The 19622-nt window shown below is 35.4% G+C and overlaps 1 protein-coding gene across 35 annotated transcripts in view; it reads right to left on the reverse strand.

Annotated features, from left to right (window-relative positions):
• Positions 1-19622, reverse strand: part of PTPRD (protein tyrosine phosphatase receptor type D) — a 601423-nt gene that overhangs the window by 238463 nt on the left and 343338 nt on the right. The gene's annotated exons all lie outside the window — the stretch shown is intronic.

Raw genomic sequence — 19622 nt, forward strand, 5'->3', positions numbered from 1 at the left:
ACGAAGAAAGAAGAAATAATTGCCAAAAAAGTCTGGTCTGGGGGGAATGTTGTAGTGTTTTTTTCCCAATTTAGCAGTCATCTCCAGTTCCTCAGCCTTCATTCAGCTAGTGCATAACCCACCCTACAAGTTTAATAAGTTGCTCTAAGGAAGATTATCACTTCTTGATATCTCAAGGAAAATACTGGAAGTCAAGTCTACCTTTATGGCTTTGAATTTTCTGTCATGCAGTGTCTGTTTACTATTCTTCTCTGAAATATGTAATCAGATGACATACTTAAAAGAAAGGCCTTACAGGTAGAATAGGTAGGTTACATTTTCCGAAAGGTCTAATGTTTAAACAGCACATTCGTAATTTGTACCTCTAGGCTGTGCAAAACTTGGTACCAGCTCATTTCATTGTGGATTATCTATGCATTTTTAGAGACAGACATTATCTGAGCCCCAGGGACATGGGAGGAATACAAACCAACACAGACAGCAGTAGACATTTATTTGCCAGCTAACATCACACACGCCCTTCCCTTCCCCCCCCCCCCCCCCCCCCCCAGTTTCTCACACTCATTTAGAGTTTATAATAACTGGGTGAAAGAAAAAGGCTTCCACAAATATGAAGAAGTTGTGTGAAAAACCTGTGAGAAAATCTTTTCTTTTATACTATATCCCAATATGTTTATAGCATAAGTAGGACAAAGCTGAAGAATATTGCTGTGTTTTTTCTACTAAAACTATTGCAGGCAACCCAATAATAGTTTAACTTGGGTTTGTGAAAAATTATTAGGACACTTACAGTAAAACTCAGACCACCCACTGATTACTATCTTGGCAAAACACTATTGTGCAGAGCCTAACAGAAATCGAGGGCTGACAGGTCACTGGAGCCAGCCTCCTCCGATCACTCCCAAAGCCAGACCTACTCCAACGCCCACCTTTTGCCTTCAGCTCCCAAGCTGATTGCACAGCTTTGCTTGCCAGTGCTACACATCAGCCTTCACCACAAACTGTAACCTTCTTTTAAATATCACTACAGAGAATTAAACAGTTTTATACATTTGCTTCTAATCTCCCCTTATTTACTCCAGTGTTACTTCAGTTGTTTGGTACATAAGAATTCCAGTTTATTCTAGTTTAAGGAAAGAGACTCAGGATGCCTGGTTCTAGTACTTTATTAACCTAAGCACTGAAAGATGTAGGTATAGCATTAAGTACTTATTATGCAGTAAATACACTGGAGGACGCAAATTCTCTTTTTTCACTTCGTATAGGAATTCCAGCACTGTAAATTTAACCCCCCTGGGCATATACCTTTAAGTTATGTGGTCAAATGCACAATATAAAACACAATAGATATAAGCTTGTGTTCATACAGAATATTTATCACACACAGTATATGTAAAATATGGGTGGAGCTTCATCTACCTGAGTCAGAAAAGGGAACTTGCTAGTTAATCCAGTACTAAGCCTTCTTCCAGCAGCAAATGAAAAGCATGAAGGCTCTTGAATCTAAAGGGTTAGTGACTGCACCACTTCATCCCCTAGGAACATTACATAACTTTGTCATAGTCACTAATTTAATGAAAGGAAATTTTGCTTCAAAGATCTCTACTTCTTTTTCAAATTTTAATATCTGCAGACTGTATATGAATTATTTGGTAACTGAGAGCTGACACTCCTTTTCAATGTGCAAAGTAGAAGCTCTGGATCGTAAAATGCCAGGCAAGCTGATCTCTCTCCAGAGTAGTTTGGTCTGAGAGAAAAGAAGGAATAGTTAGAACTGAGAGATCAGGTTTATGACCGGAGATGGCCTTTATTGGTGTTTCAGTCTTACTAAACCCCTCAAAATACAGGTACTAGGAAGAATAATATCGGGGACTGTTAACTACTGAATGAAGCTTCCATTCATTTTTTTTATTTATCTAAACACAATAAAATGTGTACTTGGCTGTTTATAGACAGGGCAAATTGCTGATTAGTGACTGTGAGAGCAAAATCACCTATCTATCTAATATGACTGACTTAAAGAGAAAAGAAACCATCAAACTCTGCATACTAAATATGGTTCAGTGTTAATGCTTCATAAAGCACCAATATAAACAAATTCTCATAACTCCTGCTCAAGAAGAAGAGAAAATAACAAAATTCTGCCTGAGAACAGACAATATGACTTACTTTCATCTAAGTATCGTCTTTCTTTTCCAACATTAGAGGAGAACTGCTTTGTTATCAATACCCCAACTGGCCAGTGCATCGCGAGGGAACAGCATTCTGTTATAATCTGTTGGGTGAAGGTGATCTAAGAATCTGGTCTTTCGTACAACATGCCCATATGGGTGAAATGCCTTAATGTTATCCACTTGCTGTAAAATCACCCCTAGCTCAAGTCAGCTAAAAGTAAAGGCAAGAAAAATTTATAAAACTCAAAATACATGTTATCCACATTTATATGGACATGGGTGATAGCAAATTTGAAGTTATTTGATCTTTCTACTGCAGTTACCAAAACCAAAAGCTTTTCCTTCTTTACTTCTGTTTCCACATAAGGTGAGGAGGTTTAGCAAACCCTTGGCTATATGCTAGCCCCCAGCCTTAACCCCAACAGACAAAGAATATTCCCAGTACATTCCTTGGGTGTATAATGGTGACCGTTAGATTCATTAAAGCTGTCTCAAATATAACAACTGACAGCTTCTGAACAAGGCAGTTTGCATCTTCTCTCTTGAAGCATTGTGGACAGTCATGTCCTGTCCCGGTTGTAAACACATAGTTTTATACCTCTTTGCCGGGTTAGACTACTGAACTGTTCAGGGGCAAATTGCTGTTACCTGGGACAAATGTGTGGGTGTGTCTAATCAAATCTTATGGTACATATGAACATAAACAGTTTGGGGAATTAAAGGGTTTAAGATGACTTCCTTCTTGTAAGCCAGCATTGAGAGATGGCATGACTTGACATATGTATAATTTATTGAGCCAAACTGGTTAATTAAAAGACTGTATCATTAGGCTCGCTATAAAATAAAACAATACTAGTTGGCAGAGATTCATAAATCTTTCTTTCTTCCTCACTAGGCTAGAACTACTTTCTTCCAGAACTTGATAAAAACCTATTAGCTGTGTAACAACATTTACCATCTACCTACAAACATCATTTATATGAAACATAAATGCGATACCCAGCCAAGTAGAGAGAACACATGCACCTTTTACCAGCAGTGTTATAAGAGCTACGCAATGCAGCCCAGCTGCAGCTGTACTAAGAAACAGATGAGTGTGGCCTGTGAGATGACACACTACTGATGCATAAGCAGACACTCACAAACCAGGTCAGAAAACTGTTTATAAATATTAAAAAAAATTAAGTAACTAAAGGCCCAAGTGTATCATCCCAGTTTCTTGCCTACAAATCACTGAAAGTATAACAGTATGGTTAGCACAGTACATGTAGCCTGCTCTGCGATATGGTTATGCAGATGTAAAAGTACTGATTATATTTACATTGGTAGTATTTTTTATACCATTTATTTTTGGTACTACACAAGTGTCCTACCGTGTGTGTAGCTCCTTTGGTGACTACAAGCTACTGCAAGTCACATTTTGTTGTCAATAAGGAGAATGCACAGACAATATACAAAAACTGGTACTCCTTAAGTGCAGTTTGTAGTTAAAACTGCATCTACTCTATGAACCTTTCTAACGGGAGCCGTATTGCTCTAACTCCTCTCCAATAAAGTTATGCCAGCATATGAGAACTAAAACCCCATATAAAGATATGCCCAGCACAACTGTAACTAGCTCAAAAATTCAGTTGAATAATAGAAATGTAACCACAAGAAACACATCACTACACAAAGGTAAACCTCTAATTACTGCAAGTCCATCTCTGTTTTAATTCTGGTATGTGACAGCACTTTGTACAAATACATTCTGCAATCTATTACCTAAAATCACTGAAGAGTACAATTATTTGATATGTTCTATGTTGCTGCAGCATTGTAGTTGCTTCATAAGAATCTTGCATGGTTATTTAAGTTAGTTAAGTAATTTTAATATAATTTTCAGCAGTTAAAAATACACTTAAATAGATAAACTAGCCCACAGTGCTATGTCTAGCTTACTTCTAGCTCATCTGTATCTCACCAATGATATCTTCCATTCTTGTTTTTTAACATAAATCTGTTCTTTAAGAAAAGGCATACCAAGACATCATAACACTACATGGAACTAACATTCGGTTAAGGGCATGCAATTTTAAAAGGGATATAACGACAAATTCAGGGTGGAAGAGGGATAAGAGTCTCATGCTTGTCCAGATACCACACCATAAGAGGAAATCTTAAACTAACAGTCCCGAGCTTTCTTTGCCATTAAATGTAAAGCTTTTTAACTGAAAGCCAGAAATTATTTTGTTTCATTTCTACAGGTTATTTACTGCGCCAAAGTTAAAATTACTGCCAAGTGGCTTTTGTTCATGTGGTACATACGGATTGTGAAGTGCCTCACTTTTGTTTGGTCATCTCACTTAGAAGGAATTCACATAAAATACCACAATTTTGCTTTATCCTCATGTCTGATCTGTGGGGTGGTCATATTTTTACAGTGAAGGGTCCCTCACAAATTGGGACCATGACTGTACCAGTGAAATACCAACGAGGAGAGCTTAGCAGGGACTGAACTACATCTTTCAATTAGCGATTTGACACTAAGTATTTGCAATGCATTCTGTGATTTCATCCAATCCACTGTTTGTAGTTACTTAGCATTTTAGAAGATTAGACAGACAAGCTTCTAAGAGTTTTGTAATGCTCAATGAAGCCTTCTTTCTAAAAAAAAAAAAAACACACACAAAAAAAAAACAAAAAAACCCCAACAAAACAAAACAACAAACCACCAACTAATTTACATTTGCTTTGTCATAGAGGTTTTCACTCTGAAACCTCCATCGTAACTGGAAAGCAAAAATCATGACCCTCTTTAAAAATAACAGTATCTTAATATCATAGAATCAACTAGGTTGGAAAAGGTCTCATAAAGCCCAAAATTACTGAAATGTAACTACCAATAAGGATTGCACTCTCCATTTTTTCTTTTACAGGCAAATACATTTTCCTGTAAATACATTTCCATGAAATACATTAAATACAGATACATTTACAGTAAAAAAAAAAAAAAAAAAAGTAGTATCGGTAGCCAAAGGCACTGAAAGTGACAGTTGGCTACTGGTCAGAAGAGAAGGCTGACAGCCAAAATTTCGTAATTCTAATCCCACCTCTGATAATTGATTGCTGTTTAGCTTCAGGCAAATTACTTAACCTCAATGTCTCAATTTCCTTACTTCCAGGATTATGCTACTTACGTATGTCACAAAACAGAGGGAAGAGTATTATTGTGGTTATTGTCACTGTGTTTACAAATTTTTTGTAGAGATTTGTGCTCATGCACTGAACAAGACGGCTGAAAAATGTTCCAGTTTAAGACCTATCTCCTAAAAACAAGGATGACACTTCTATCAGGGTGAAGGAAAGAAAAACATACAATCAAACAAGCTACATCCACATCTTTAGTGTCAGTGAAAACTGATAGCTGTTTGGCAAAGTCATTAGTCTTTGAAAATTGCAGTCCTCTGCATATCAGTATTGAGAAATGTTGGTTTAATTAACAGTCTTTTCTCTAAGGAAATCAGCTTATATTGCACGAGGGTACTGAATAAGAACTGCTCATTTTGACACTAAGAAGTATGTACTAAAAGTGGTTATCTTCTATGAAATTATAATAAATTATTTCTGCAAAATATATTGCCTTGCATCATAATTCAACTTCAAAGGTGTATAATTGTGTGTGTCCATTTAAATAATATAATAGAATATTTTAATGTCAATGTTAATATAACATTGCTACATTAATATAATGTAAATATAATCTTAATGTAATTAACAATGTTAATTATAGTATTCACTAAATTTATAAAACACTACATATGTGCAGGTATGTTCACATTGAATTGACAGGCCTGTTCAGATATCAGAACTTCAGGAAGACTCTGTTTCATATAAAAGGCTTCAGCAACCTCTTAAAAATACACTTTACAATGGCTGTTTCCTGAAGAGAATTGAGAACCTGGGTCTGCTGTCTATAAACTTACATTTCTATATGTCTGAATCCCAATGGCATATTCAAAATGTAGAAAATGTCTAGCTATCAGTTATTGCACTGTATCATCAAAGCTAAAATGCGCTCATGGGAATCATACAAAAATAGGGCAAAATCTCTGATTTTTCTTTCTGGATGTAAGATGATGACCAGAAATTAATTTCTCACCACAAAACTGAAATTATTAACAAAAATGACTACTGAAAAGAAAGACTACTGAAGCTGGGTATATAAAGAATATAGCAGGTCACCAAAAAGAACACACAATAGCTGACCTTAAATATCCAAACACAAAAGGAATAGGTTTGTGGAAAGGCAGGAATAAGAGGCAAGTTTAAAACATGGCTCATTTCATGAAAAATTGTTGAAAATTAAAAGAGAAGCAGAAACCGCTGGCCAAGCAATGCAGAAGGATCAGCCAAATCCAGATGAATTTGAGGTCTATTTAAGTAAAGATTTAAGCACAAATAAGATCTTTACATATTAATATATAGCCAGTCAGTCATGTAGGTTTATTAACTTTTGAGAGCTTTAACTTTATTATGTATAAAAGTTGCTTGATCCCAAGGGCTGTCAGGAAAGTTGTAATTTACTCTTCTTGTTCCTGAACATGCAATGCACTGTACGGAATAATAGTAAAACCTCTTGAATTACTGTATTGCTCCTAAATCTCAAGAATCAATTACTATGTGCATTGTTTCTTCACTGAACGCCTTTAGAAAAGCAGTGTCTGGAGTTTCAGTAATCTCGCATGTCACTGTGTCAAAAGCAGCCACACACAACTGTAAAAAATTCTAATTAGAGTTAGAAATCTCTAATTAGCATTAGAAATAAATATTTAAAAGTTATACTTTGAGGATTTCATTTCTAATACCAGACCTCTTTCTAAAAGTAGACAGCTTTCAAAAATCTCCAGAAAAAAATAAAGTCTTTGAAATTTTTGTTTTCATTAAAGTGCTCTTCCCTGTAATAATATAATGCAATATAAGGGTACCAAAGCAAAACGGAATTGGGGAGAAATCAATACAAATATTATTACTGATAAAAATAGAAAAAAGCAAAGAAAAGTTCAGGGGAGTACCAGATACATTTTTTTAAATGTGTTTGTCCTTAACCCCAGCAACAAAGTTGATGATGAAGATACAAGGTTTAAATTTTTTGTGTGCTTTTTTCCTCCTCAATAGACAATAGTAGGGTATGTTCATATGTACATGTTGACCTGTATCAGACTGTGGTGTAAGATCAGTAGATATGATGCATCTTTTGCTGTACTTATTTAATTTGCTTGACACTGGTATACAGGAATGCATCTGGTGGGCAGAGTTAAAAGCAGTGTAGCTCTCACTCTTCCTGACACAGGAGTCTGTGTTGGTCAAGGAACTCCAACCTGTGACATTCTACTTGGCATCAGAAGTTAGAAACATTATGAACTAACCCTGTGTTTTCCTCTGAAAGCTCTAAAACCTTACTGGATGTACTTGCCTCTCTGCTGTTGCCCCTTTACTAGGACAAGAGTACTAGGGTGCTTGCAACTGTCCCTTCCTATAGACAAAAGCAGTACACAGATATACGCAGATGCTAAGAATGAAGAAATTTATATAGTGTATAGAGGACTAATTTGTTCTAAAATTATTTTATATTATAAATGCAACATCTGAAGGAAACATAGGAAAAATGGAATCTGAGGTAGCTTAATTTTAAAATTAAACATTCTTCATAATTAATTAACTGCTTTTATTTCAAGTAAATTATCATAATTTGAGAATAATGTTATAAATTACAAGCCAGTAAAACAAAATAAAACAAACTTTTAATGCCTAACTTTAAGACTTACCATGACAAACTAAAGAATGCTTTTGTTTCTAAGTACCTAAGGCTAACCTATGTGTGTGCATATTTATAGCACATAAAAAAAAATACCAACACTACAGATAGTGTTAAAGGCATCCCTCACCTTTGAGTTTACCCATACTGCAGTCACTCCTGTAATTATAGTCACATACGCATGTCCCAGTCAGTTTTAATTTAGGTAAGGCAGCACAATTATCCGTTAGCTACAGGTCCCCCAAACAGGTACCAAAGTAACTACATGGACCTTGCAGAGGGATGGGGACTAGCACAAGCAATGAGGCTACCCTGCCTGTCCAGTGGTAAAGGTAGCCAGAGCACATCTATATACAATTAAGACCAGCAATGTCAGAACTGACAAAAGTATTGATATGCCAAGCTTTTCACCTTCCTTATCATTTCTCACAAAAAAAACATACCAATCCATACTACATTACACACACAGAACTGACTTGATTCTGCAATCCATTACAAAGACATTTCTGTCTTGTCACTATCAAAACAAGATTTTCTATATGTGTGTATATCTTCCCTTCCATGTTGGCAACCCCCAAGTTCAAATTTCCTCTAGCACCTGAATGTAAAATTTCTCTCACAATCTACCAGCATATTTTCTCTTTATGCTATGTGGAGCTGAATTCTTTATCTGATTCTCATCTTGAGCTTCCCCTCTTCTCCCACATCTGATGAAGTCAGGGCTTATTTCCTAAGCTTTCTGATCATGTTCCAGTGAATTCTTCCACCATACCCTCAGTTTCTTTCTTATCTTTTTAACAGGTGATTCCTCTGCAGCACAGCAAAGGAGTATGAAATCAGTACAATGACTAAAGCATCTCACTGTTAGAAGGTGGGATGGCTATGACCAAATAATTTTGATTGCCAAGCACTGCAAATGGAATAAATATGGATCTTACACTGTGGAGCCAGAGCCAGTTGTCTGCACCACTGTCACTTGAAAATATTCATGCTCTTCTCTACTTACTGCTTCACTGTGACCTTTCAGGACTGACTAAATTAACCTCTTTTATGAAAGAAATAAAAAGGCAATGAAAGTAATGTAGGTGCGCATGGTTTCATGTGAATGAACAATGAAGAACAGTTTAAAAATTCATAGAACCATAGAATCATAGAACAGTTACAGTTGGAAAGGACCTTAACATCATCTAGCTCTAACCACCCTGCCACGGGCAGGGACACCTCACACTAAACCATGTCACCCAAAGCTCTGCCCAGCCTGACCTTGAACACTGCCAGGGATGGAGCATTCCCCATTTCTTTGGGCAACTCATTCCACTGGCACACCACCCTTACAGTAAAGAACTTCTTTCTTATTCTAACCTAAACTTCCCCTGTATAAGTTTCAACCCATTACGCCTTGTCTTATCACTACAGTCCCTAATGAAGAGTCCCTCTCCAGCATCCTTATAGCCCCCTTTCAGATACTGGAAAGCTGCTATGAGGTCTCCATGCAGCCTTCTCTTCTCCAGGCTCAACAGCCCCAACTTTCTCAGCCTGTCTTCATACGGGAGGTGCTCCAGTCCCCTGATCATCCTCGTGGCCCTCCTCTGGACTTTTTCCAACAGTTCCATGTCCTTTTTATGTTGAGGACACCAGAACTGCACACAAAACTCCAGGTGAGGTCTCACAAGAGCAGAGTAGAGGGGCAGGATCACCTCCTTCAACCTGCTGGTCAGGCTCCTTTTGATGCAGCCCAGGATATGGTTGGCTTTCTGGCCTGCGAGCACACACTGAAGACGGCTCAGGATAAGTTTCTAATCAGCCAACACCCCCAAGTCCTTCTGCGCAGGGCTGCTCTGAATCTCTTCTCTGCCCAACCTGTAGCTGTGCCTGGGGTTGCTCTGACCCAGCTTTTTACATGAATGGATTAATATTGTGCTTGAGTCTTGTAGATAAAAAGTCAAAAAAGATAAAGTTTGTTATAAGAAGCTGCTTCAACACTTAACTTACTGAAATTTGACACTGTATATTGGTTTTGCTCAGCAACTAAGAGCATAGCATTTCTTTTTTTTTCCAGAACTATGTGCATTTCAGTAAGTAGAAAAAAGATACCTATTCATGCTAATCTTCCTACTCATTTAATTAGTTTTAGTGGCTTAATTAGTCTTTATTACTCTCAATTTATAATTAATTTCTAGATGTATATTCACAATGAAATCATTATGAGAAGAAAAAAGAGGTATAAAAATGTCAAATATCAGCATTGTTTACTGAGTTCAGCTTTTTTGGACAGTACGATACAGGAGAGAGGTCAGAGCTCGTTTTCAGCAATGAAAGGAAATGTATCATTACGTTTTTATGAAGTCAGTAAATGTAGGTCTGATCCTAGAGCATAAAAAAAATTGCACTGAAGTGGAAATTCTCATGGCCTGTAGTGAGAGTATTCCCTGTGAACTGATTCCAAGTATGCATCTGTGTGTCCTTATATAAGAAATCTCCATCTGTACTGAGTGTAATACTTTGTAACACCTCATCATGCCTCTGGGTTTCAAGATGTTTGTGAGTATCCATCCTACCCTGGCACTGGGCATTAGTTTCTATTAACCAATGACACAAATCTTGTAGGTCTGAGGGTCTGATTTGCCTCCCAGTAATCTTGATAAAAATTAAGAAAAATTTCATTGAAATAAGGCTAATAAAGGGTAAAGAATGATGGAGGGAAATCTGTTTTTGAAGCTTTAATAAGCAGTCTGTTTTTTCTTTAGGCTACAGAATCCAAACAAATAAGTTACTGTGATTTTGTTACTACTCCTCAATAGACTTCTTAGCTGGTTTGTGGAAGTTAATTATGTGATAAGATACACCACAGTTATTACTGTCAAAAAATGTCCAAGTGTGTTGCATTAATTCAAAGCGTTCTATTATAATCAAGTGTGTTAAGTACACAGCAAAACTATTATTTTCTTCTAATTATTACTGCAGATTCATTTTGGTATTTTTAAGTCTCTGCCCTCCCACAAAATGCATACTAATGCATTTGGCACTATTAGCATATGCAGACAGTGCACTTAATATTAGGGGTTTATTTTCACACATGTAGAACAGCAGAAAAAAATAACACAAATAGTGTATTTTGTGAAATGGACATTCAGATTACTCCATTCTTATCTTAATACCATGGCACAGAAGAAACCACAATGCCACTATTATGTACAAATATTTTTATCTTAAAAACATATAGATATTACAGATAAAAATATGAATAACCAGATTAAAGGTAGCTTTGAATAAATTTCATTCTGCTTCCAGGTTTGTTATGGAGGCCAATATTAAATTACCTTTCTGGTTATTTTCCTGCTTTTTTACAGTTGTATTTTAATTTGTACTGGAACTGTGTTAAGTCCACATCATCTCTTTTCACACAATGCAACTCATGTTTGGGTACTGTCAGTTACAAAATGAAAGAGAACATTCACATTTCTGACCATGGAAAAGGGAAAACCGAAGACTAACAAGATGTCTCAAAAGAGTAAGATTATTATTTTCACTCATGATATTGCACAAAAGAGTACAGCTGCAAACATAGAGAAAGGGCCAATTATAAATTCAAGAATCAGTTTAATTGTATGTTAAACTGTTTCAGAGTAAACTGAAAGCTCAGCTCTACAATTGTGAGTACCAGCACAGTCAGGAAAGAGAATGCTACGGAAAAAAAACATAGAAATAAACCCATAATAACCACACAAACTAAAGGAGTGGGAGGGAAGAATGCCTGTAATTAAAGTAGAATGAACACAGTTTCCTTTCACAAAGCCCTACGGTTGTCCTTCTGTCATAGAATCCCAGCCATAAAATGAAAACGAAGAATTATTCCTTTATAGAAGTAGTACTTATAGGATATCTCTAAATCATTCCATTAAAAAAAGAGTTTCTCTGTATTATGATCCTCTAATCTAATCAAAGACTTGTAAGGCCTAAAATTAAAAAATATTCATGTTTTACAGAACTGTCAGATGCGACAATACTTTTTCAGTTTGGAGGGCCAAGTTCCAGCCTCACAATCAGGTACTCTTAAATTGTTACTAAAGTGCACTATAATTCAGAATTTGTTTAAAGCAGCAGTTACAATTAAACAAGATTTAAAATCAAACAAGCAGTTAAAATTAAACAAGAATTAGATCTGATACTCAGTGCAATGTTGCAATAAGGAACAACCTTCTAGAACTGAGGGAGCTAGTTCATCAAATCTTGCACTCACTCCAATGAATTCTACCTGAAGAACCAAGGAAAGCTCCACATTGAGGTAAAACGGTATTTTAGAAAGACTGTATGATTGCAGTAAATCTCAAATTCAACACAAAAAAAAATTATATTATAAAGCAAGGCGTTTTTCCAAAGCAAACCTACTTGAAGATCCACCCACTGCTGCATACTTACGCATACATGAAATTAAACTTCTTAGGGTAGGAGTAATTCCTTGGTCCCTGATTTACCAGCCCAGTATTAAGAATATAATAACAAACTAGAAAATAATAGTCATAGAGATGACACCAAAAGAGAAAGCTAAGAAGGAAATACTACAGAAACTTTAATTCATTCTTTCACTATACTTTAGCTATATTTCTAAGAGATCACATTTTTTAATTGTCATAGATCCATTTATCAGCATTATTTAGCATTTGTAGAGCATTTAGCACCTTCCTAAAATAGGATCTGACTTTGCTATAGCAAACAACACCAGAGAAGATAATCTTCCTCCAAAAACATTCACTATCTTAATCTTCCCCCATAAAATGTTTGTAGTCTAAGATAAGGCATGACAGCTGGCTAGAGCCAGACTTAACAGAATACATGGAAAATATGAAGGAGTTTCAGTCAGCATGAATGACATTAAAATCAGGTCTACTAACTTGCTAACAATTGTTGAGTTTTTAACAGAGCAAAAGACAACTGAAGGGAAGATTATTAAGTATATGTGTGGATAACTACAGAAAACTATTTTTTTTTTTTATCTTTCTAATAGCCTTCAATGCCTATTTACACAAACCTGTAAGTCTCCAGAATGAAAACATGTAAGATGTCACCATCTCTGCACTTTAGGTTTGGAATCATCAGAGGTATCACAGAAGAATGTTCATCAGCTCATCTCACAAGAAACTCTGTGCAGCTGACTCACAGGTTTTAAAATTACAGAAATTATATCTAACAGTAACAGATCTTATTGAGAAAAAAGCACATTCCAGCTGAGTGAGAAATAAAGAGCTTACAGTAAATACACCATATGTCTTCAAACTGTAACCACTAACCCAAAATACTTTCTGAATTAAGAGACTGACTCCAGTCTGATATTGCAGTGTAGAACTACTCTTTATTTTCCATTTTGCCCACTGAGTGTAACAGGGATTTAGTGTCTTGTTTCAGTTCAGAAAATACAACATCATAATCAGGTGGTAAAATACCAAAAAAAGTCAATCTCATACCAGAATTTGAAATATTGATAGATGCAATTTTAATACATTTTCTTATCTGCTAGGAAGTTTCTCTTATGCACTCACAACCCTTATATTGTATGTATCAGTCATCTTGTCAATTTTGGGTTTGAACCATTCCAGAGTCTTCTTGCCAGTGGAATAAACAACCCAATGTAGCCACTAAATTAAAACTGTAGTTGATACCTTATAACAGTTGAAACTTTTATTTCTCCTTTTATGTATCTTTAAATATATATTGTTATATGTAATAAAACATTTATTTTCTGGAATTTGAAAGAGGTGTTTTCACTTTCTGCAATTCCCCAATTTGTTCACTGTACAACTTCCATAAAAAATGGAAGATGCAAAGGGCTTATAGAAAAGAGCCTGGGTTACAAAAAAGCCTGACGCCTGGGAATTTTCCATGGAAAAAAGATCAGTGTGGTTAAATCATATAATAATATGATAATATAAATCATATAATAAAAAAAAAATAAAGTTACAATAATGTGTTTGATTCTAGCATTCCACAGTAAGTGCAAACACAGAAATCTTCACAAAGTTGGGTGGGTTGGTTTTCTTTTTTTCCTATAAAAATAAGGAATCCTACAGTGTAATACATGTATCTACTCATTCCAAGTCATTCACACACTTTTGCTGATGTGCAGTAACAGCAGCAGTGTAATGCAACTTGTAATCACTTAAATTGGTGTTACTGTCTGAAAAAAGAACACAGACATTCTTCCAGCCACACACTTATTATAAGGCAAATGAATCTTTGATCCCATAAAACCTGGATTAATTTTCAGTCCGTGCAGAAGTGAAAGTTCTTACCATCCTCCCTTCAGTTTCTCCTCCCCTGGCTTCTGTTCTTACTTTACTATCTCTACCAAAGCTCTATCTCTTAAACAATCCTGAACTCAGCCCCACCTCCAAAGCCTAATCTAACTCTTTCTTTTGGCACTTCACTATCTAAAGCCAACTTCAGCTTCAGTTCTTGCCTTGTATCTTTCCTCACTTCTGCCTAGACCCTTTCCTGTGGCACACAATTTTTATCACAAAACATCCCTAGCTCTTGAGTCTCACTTTGTCTTGTTTCTAAACCAGGTACATTCCGGTATAATCTTCTCCCCACTCCCACCATCATACTATTAGCTAGTCCTTCCACCTCTCCACAATAATACATTCCTTTAGGGCCTTTTTTATTATTATTTTTTTTTTTTATATGAAACTGTAATTAAAAACTATTGTTATTTTGAAACTATTTGAGCTATTATTTATTTTCAAATTCATTCCACTGTTAGCAGTTCTTATCTCATGTGGTACTGTCCAAAAATATGTTTTCTGGCATAGTCATGTCTACAAACTGGCATATATACCTCTTTATTTTTTTGTAAATATCACCTTTTCCTTTCCTTTGTCTCAAAGTAACAATTGAGCTCTACTTAAAGCTATGACATAATTAAAAATGCAGAAAGTTTTCAGTATCCTTTTCATCTTTAAGAGTATAAACAACAGAGATACCAGTCATGTGTCTAGCTAGTCAAGCCAAAGTGCCTTCATCACATATTTTGTTTGTCAATTATTACACTGTTATCTACTCATATTCCACTCATTTTAAGCTGTAGCAGTGAGAATACATTAGGTGAAGTTACAGGTGACACACTTCCTCTTTTTTCTTTACTATTAATACAGTAGTAGTATGGTGTTTAACTGAGAATATTTTAACAGCTACACTGATTTAATGTTGTGTATTAGAAAATTATGCAAGACAACAGCAATGGGCATCTTTCTAATTCACACACACAGTGGACAATGAAGGACTGATGGCTTTCATTTTTTAAATACATCTGGGTCAAATAGGTTCACCTCATAAATAAAAATAAAATACTATGCTGAATTACTTATTTTAAGCTTCAACTGCTGTACGGCCAACAGTCTGCAGGCCTTTGCTGTCTGCACAACAAATAACATCTTCCCATTCAGTTCCAGCAAGAGCACAAACTTAATGCTATAAAAGTAGCAAAATGAGATGTCTTAGATACCTATTCATAATTTCAAGCAAAGGATAGATGTTAGACACAGAAGTCTAGTGCTAGCTGTTTTTTTGCTGGCTTCCAGTAATATGCTACCTTGCATTGTCTTACTTCTGCCACAAAAAGAATATGTGACATGATCAGAAAGAATGCAGAAGGATCACACTGACAGTTCCTCAACAGTAGAAGGCAACATTTTGCAATGCAATCACCTGCGTATTTAGCTTCAAATGACGCAAAAAAAAAAAAAACACAAATTTTCATAGATCTCTTGATCATTACTTCAGTAAATAACTGAAGCAATGGTTATGGTATACTCTCCACTAAGGCATTACATACATATTTTGTAGGCAATTAGGAACTACACTTTGACTAGTTTTAGTAGGAGTACTTACTCCTTAAAACGAAGTTTAGGAGATAACTCACAGAATATATCTATTTATATTTTCCAGCTGATTAAAGAGTAGCCCATTCACAAATTATCAGTCAACATTTTCATACATATGTTATTTCTTTTTTCCATATGGGAAGAATTTATTTGCAAAAAGCTAAATGCAGCATAGTTTGTAATAACCACAACCAGCTACAGACACTAGAAATTATCTCAGCCTAATTAGGTTATTCACAAATTAGAAACAATCATAAAAAAGTATAGGTAAATTAAACACTATTTGAAATATTGTCCTCAACATAAGAAGGAGATGGAGCTGTTGGAAAAAGTCCAGAGGAGGGCCATGAGTATCATCAGGGGACTGGAGCACCTCCTGTATGAAGACAGGCTTAGAAAGTTGGGGCTATTTAGCCTGGAGAAGAGAAGGCTGAGTGGAGATCTCATAGCAGCCTTCCAGTATCTGAAGGGGAGCTATAAGGATGTCAAAGAAGGACTCTTCATCAGGGACTGTAGTGATAGGACAAGAGGTAACGAGTTTAAACTTATACAGGGGAGATTTAGGTTAGATATAAAGAAGATATTCTTTTCTGGGAGAGTTGTGAGGCACTGCAACAGATAGCCCAAGGAAGCTGTGAATGCTCCATCCCTAGCAGTGTTCAAGGCCAAGTTGGACAGAGCCTTGAGCAACCTTGGCTAGTGGAAGGTGTTCCTTCCTGTGGCAAGGGGGGGTGGAACTAGATCAAGTTAAAGTCCTTTCCAACTCAAACCATTCTACGTACAGCCTTTAGAGAAGTCCAAAAGAAGCTCTGCATATGTATACAATGTTCCGCATTTCCAGCTAGGCTTTCAACTGCTTTCAGCAGAATCACTCTCTTCTTAGAATCTCCAAAGGAAACAAATTTGTAGTGCATTTTCCTTCTCATTTCAGTTTTTATAATTTCACACAGATAATAAATGTAATGTTATAAAACCTTTGACGTAATTCTGCATTATGACATTACTTGCATGTTTTTTGATTCTAGTGAAGTCCTCAAAATGAGGCTTAAAAAATAATTTGATTAGAATGTGCACACTATAATTACGCTCCGTGTGATTCAAGTATTTTACGTAATTGACTTTTGCTTAAACTTTTCATCATCTGTCACCAAATCCACAATTACAACGAAAACTAATCTGAGTTGCACACTAATTCCAAAACAAAAGGATTTAGTATTATGGGTCTTCAGCATTGTTAATTCAAAAAATCTAAATTTCACAGATAGATGGGATTTTGTTGTTGTTGTTGGGTTTTCTTTTGTTTGTTTTTTTTTTTTTTTCTTTGCAGGACACTTTCCTGATAGTTTTGTTACCTGATCTTTTGTTTTCAGTTCAATTATTTACACTAACATTGATTATAATGCTGTCCAGAAAGTCTGTATTATGTTTACAAAGCTGATCTTATAGCAGGCTAAAAAAATTATTTAAAAGACAAAAAATATCACAAACTGCAACAACTTAATAAATTCAATTAAAAAAAATTAAGTGACAGTCCTTATTAAAACTTTATTTCTCAGATGCACTATTGTGTTATATTAGGGCCTCTGTCACTAGCAATTTTCTTTTCTTTTTTCCACAGTTTATCTAAATGGAAACAGCTTCTAGATCCTTAAATTCAAATACAATTTGAATGAGTACCAAGGAAATCTTACAGATCACAGTTTACACTGCTTGAATTTTTTTTTCCGTAGAAATTAATATATTAGGAATATTTCTTTAAAAAAGAAGTGGCAAATTTGCAGAATCTTTCTATTCCAATTCAGTTAATATCAAAAAAGGTTCATATTTGAATTATCGGTTAAGAAATATAACAAAATAATTTTCTTAGATCAAAAAAAAAAAGTAGTACAGAAAGCTTTATGTGCACCAGTCTTTGTTCCCTTGATTGCAATAACTTTTTGTCTTTAACAGCTGTGTAATGGTAATAATATTGATATTTTTGATTTTTTTTTTTTTTAATTCTAAAATAACCTACAGGGAAATCCAATATCTCTGTTTTTCACATCACCTCCCATCAAATGAAAAGACTGAAAACATTCCCCTTATGAATAGTAACAACGAATTAGAAAAGCTCTAGCCCTCTTTAATATGGATTGCACATTAACTATTCTCTTTTCTGTCAGCACCTGTTTGGTTGTACCTTTAGAAGAATACCCATTTGAACAAGTGTTCAAGTGCACAATATTCACAAATATATGTAAGTATTTTCTTTAAAACAAGACCAAGAGAAGCTGATACACACTGAAGTATAAATATCTCATGGCACTATCGAGAATTTTTAGTATTTCCACATTGCAAAAATGAGAGTCATGTGAAATACATGGTTTTGACAGAAACATTAGCAATGTTAATATGTGTAAGGGTCTACACTCTGAATTCTCTAGTTCAATCAAATCTATACCTTTTTCTCTATGTAGGTCCACTAATTGAAGTGAGGCTGTCTATGTACGATGCTATTCAACATCAATAACACCACCACAGTCTAGGCTTAGGAATTAATGGTTAAGTAAAATATACACCATCTACTTATATAAATTCTGTGCAAAATTATCATGATTATCAAAAGTGCTGAAAAATAATCTGTTAAACACGATACTTAAGACATGAAGCCATAATCTGTCTTCAGTTATGCCCTGTGTTGGTGCTCACCTGCATTCACTCAGAGCTGTAGACCTCACTGCTTCACAGGAGAATGAGTCTGCTGCATGTTTCAAAGTTAAGCCTCTGTGTTTCAAAATGTGCTGAAATGTATGCAGACATTAGTAAATATGTAGATCCTACAATTACCATTGTGATGCTAAGCTCTATTCCACTCCTCTAATTGTGAAAGTTGCAATGAGCCTATAAGCTAAGAGCTATGATTTAGTATCAATATTTCCTATTATCGAATTTGAACTAGCATAAATCCATTAATAGTTCTTTAAAAATAGCACTTAGCTTATTAAAACACATAAAAGGTTTGGCTCTCTCAGGCCACTTCACAATGGCAGTACATTTAAAGATGAGAAAACGCTACCCACTTGAAAAAGGAAAAAACCTATTTCAAAATGTACATCACAGTATTGTTTCTTTTTTCATTGTCCATTTTATTTCTGTACTTGAGACCTACTGCAAACCATGTTTTAAGGGATGTTTCTATTACAGAGGAATGCCATGCTGCTCAGCTTTAGCTGTGTTTTAAATTCACCACCAGCCTTGGACATATACCCCACTGCTACTTCCACCTACTAATAAACCAAAATAATTCTCACCGAAGATATGTGTCTAGATGAAATAGATACAAGACAATTTCTATTTTTCTTTCCGTTTATGGGCCTCTGTGCAGAGTTTTGCACTTTAGAAATTCATTAGTATTTAATGAAAAATAAAAATCATAGGTAAGGAAACGCTGCAAGTGAAATAGAGTTAACTTAGATGTTTCTACAGACATTCCTATATCTATATATATATGGACTATAAAATCAAGACAGAGAATAAAAAGTCTGAAACACACTGGGGTACAGAACCACAGGTATGCACCGAAAACGGCGGTGTACTTTCTCTAGATGATAAACTCAAATCCAGCCACATAAGGAGGAAATTAACATTATAAATGCCTTATAGCTGCTGAAAGTTATATGTGTAAAATCAGTGGATCATTTCTGTATGTGCCTTAATATAATTTATTACCCTGAAGAAACCAACTGTCCTCATTAGCCATTTCTGACACCTATCTGACCAAAGTTGAAGAACTAA

The sequence above is a fragment of the Pezoporus flaviventris genome, unplaced genomic scaffold (genome assembly GCF_033815535.1).
Source record: "Pezoporus flaviventris isolate CSIRO_AGI_PZ_B2104156 unplaced genomic scaffold, CSIRO_AGI_Pfla_v1 ptg000150l, whole genome shotgun sequence".
In the NCBI taxonomy this organism is placed as follows: domain Eukaryota; kingdom Metazoa; phylum Chordata; class Aves; order Psittaciformes; family Psittacidae; genus Pezoporus; species Pezoporus flaviventris.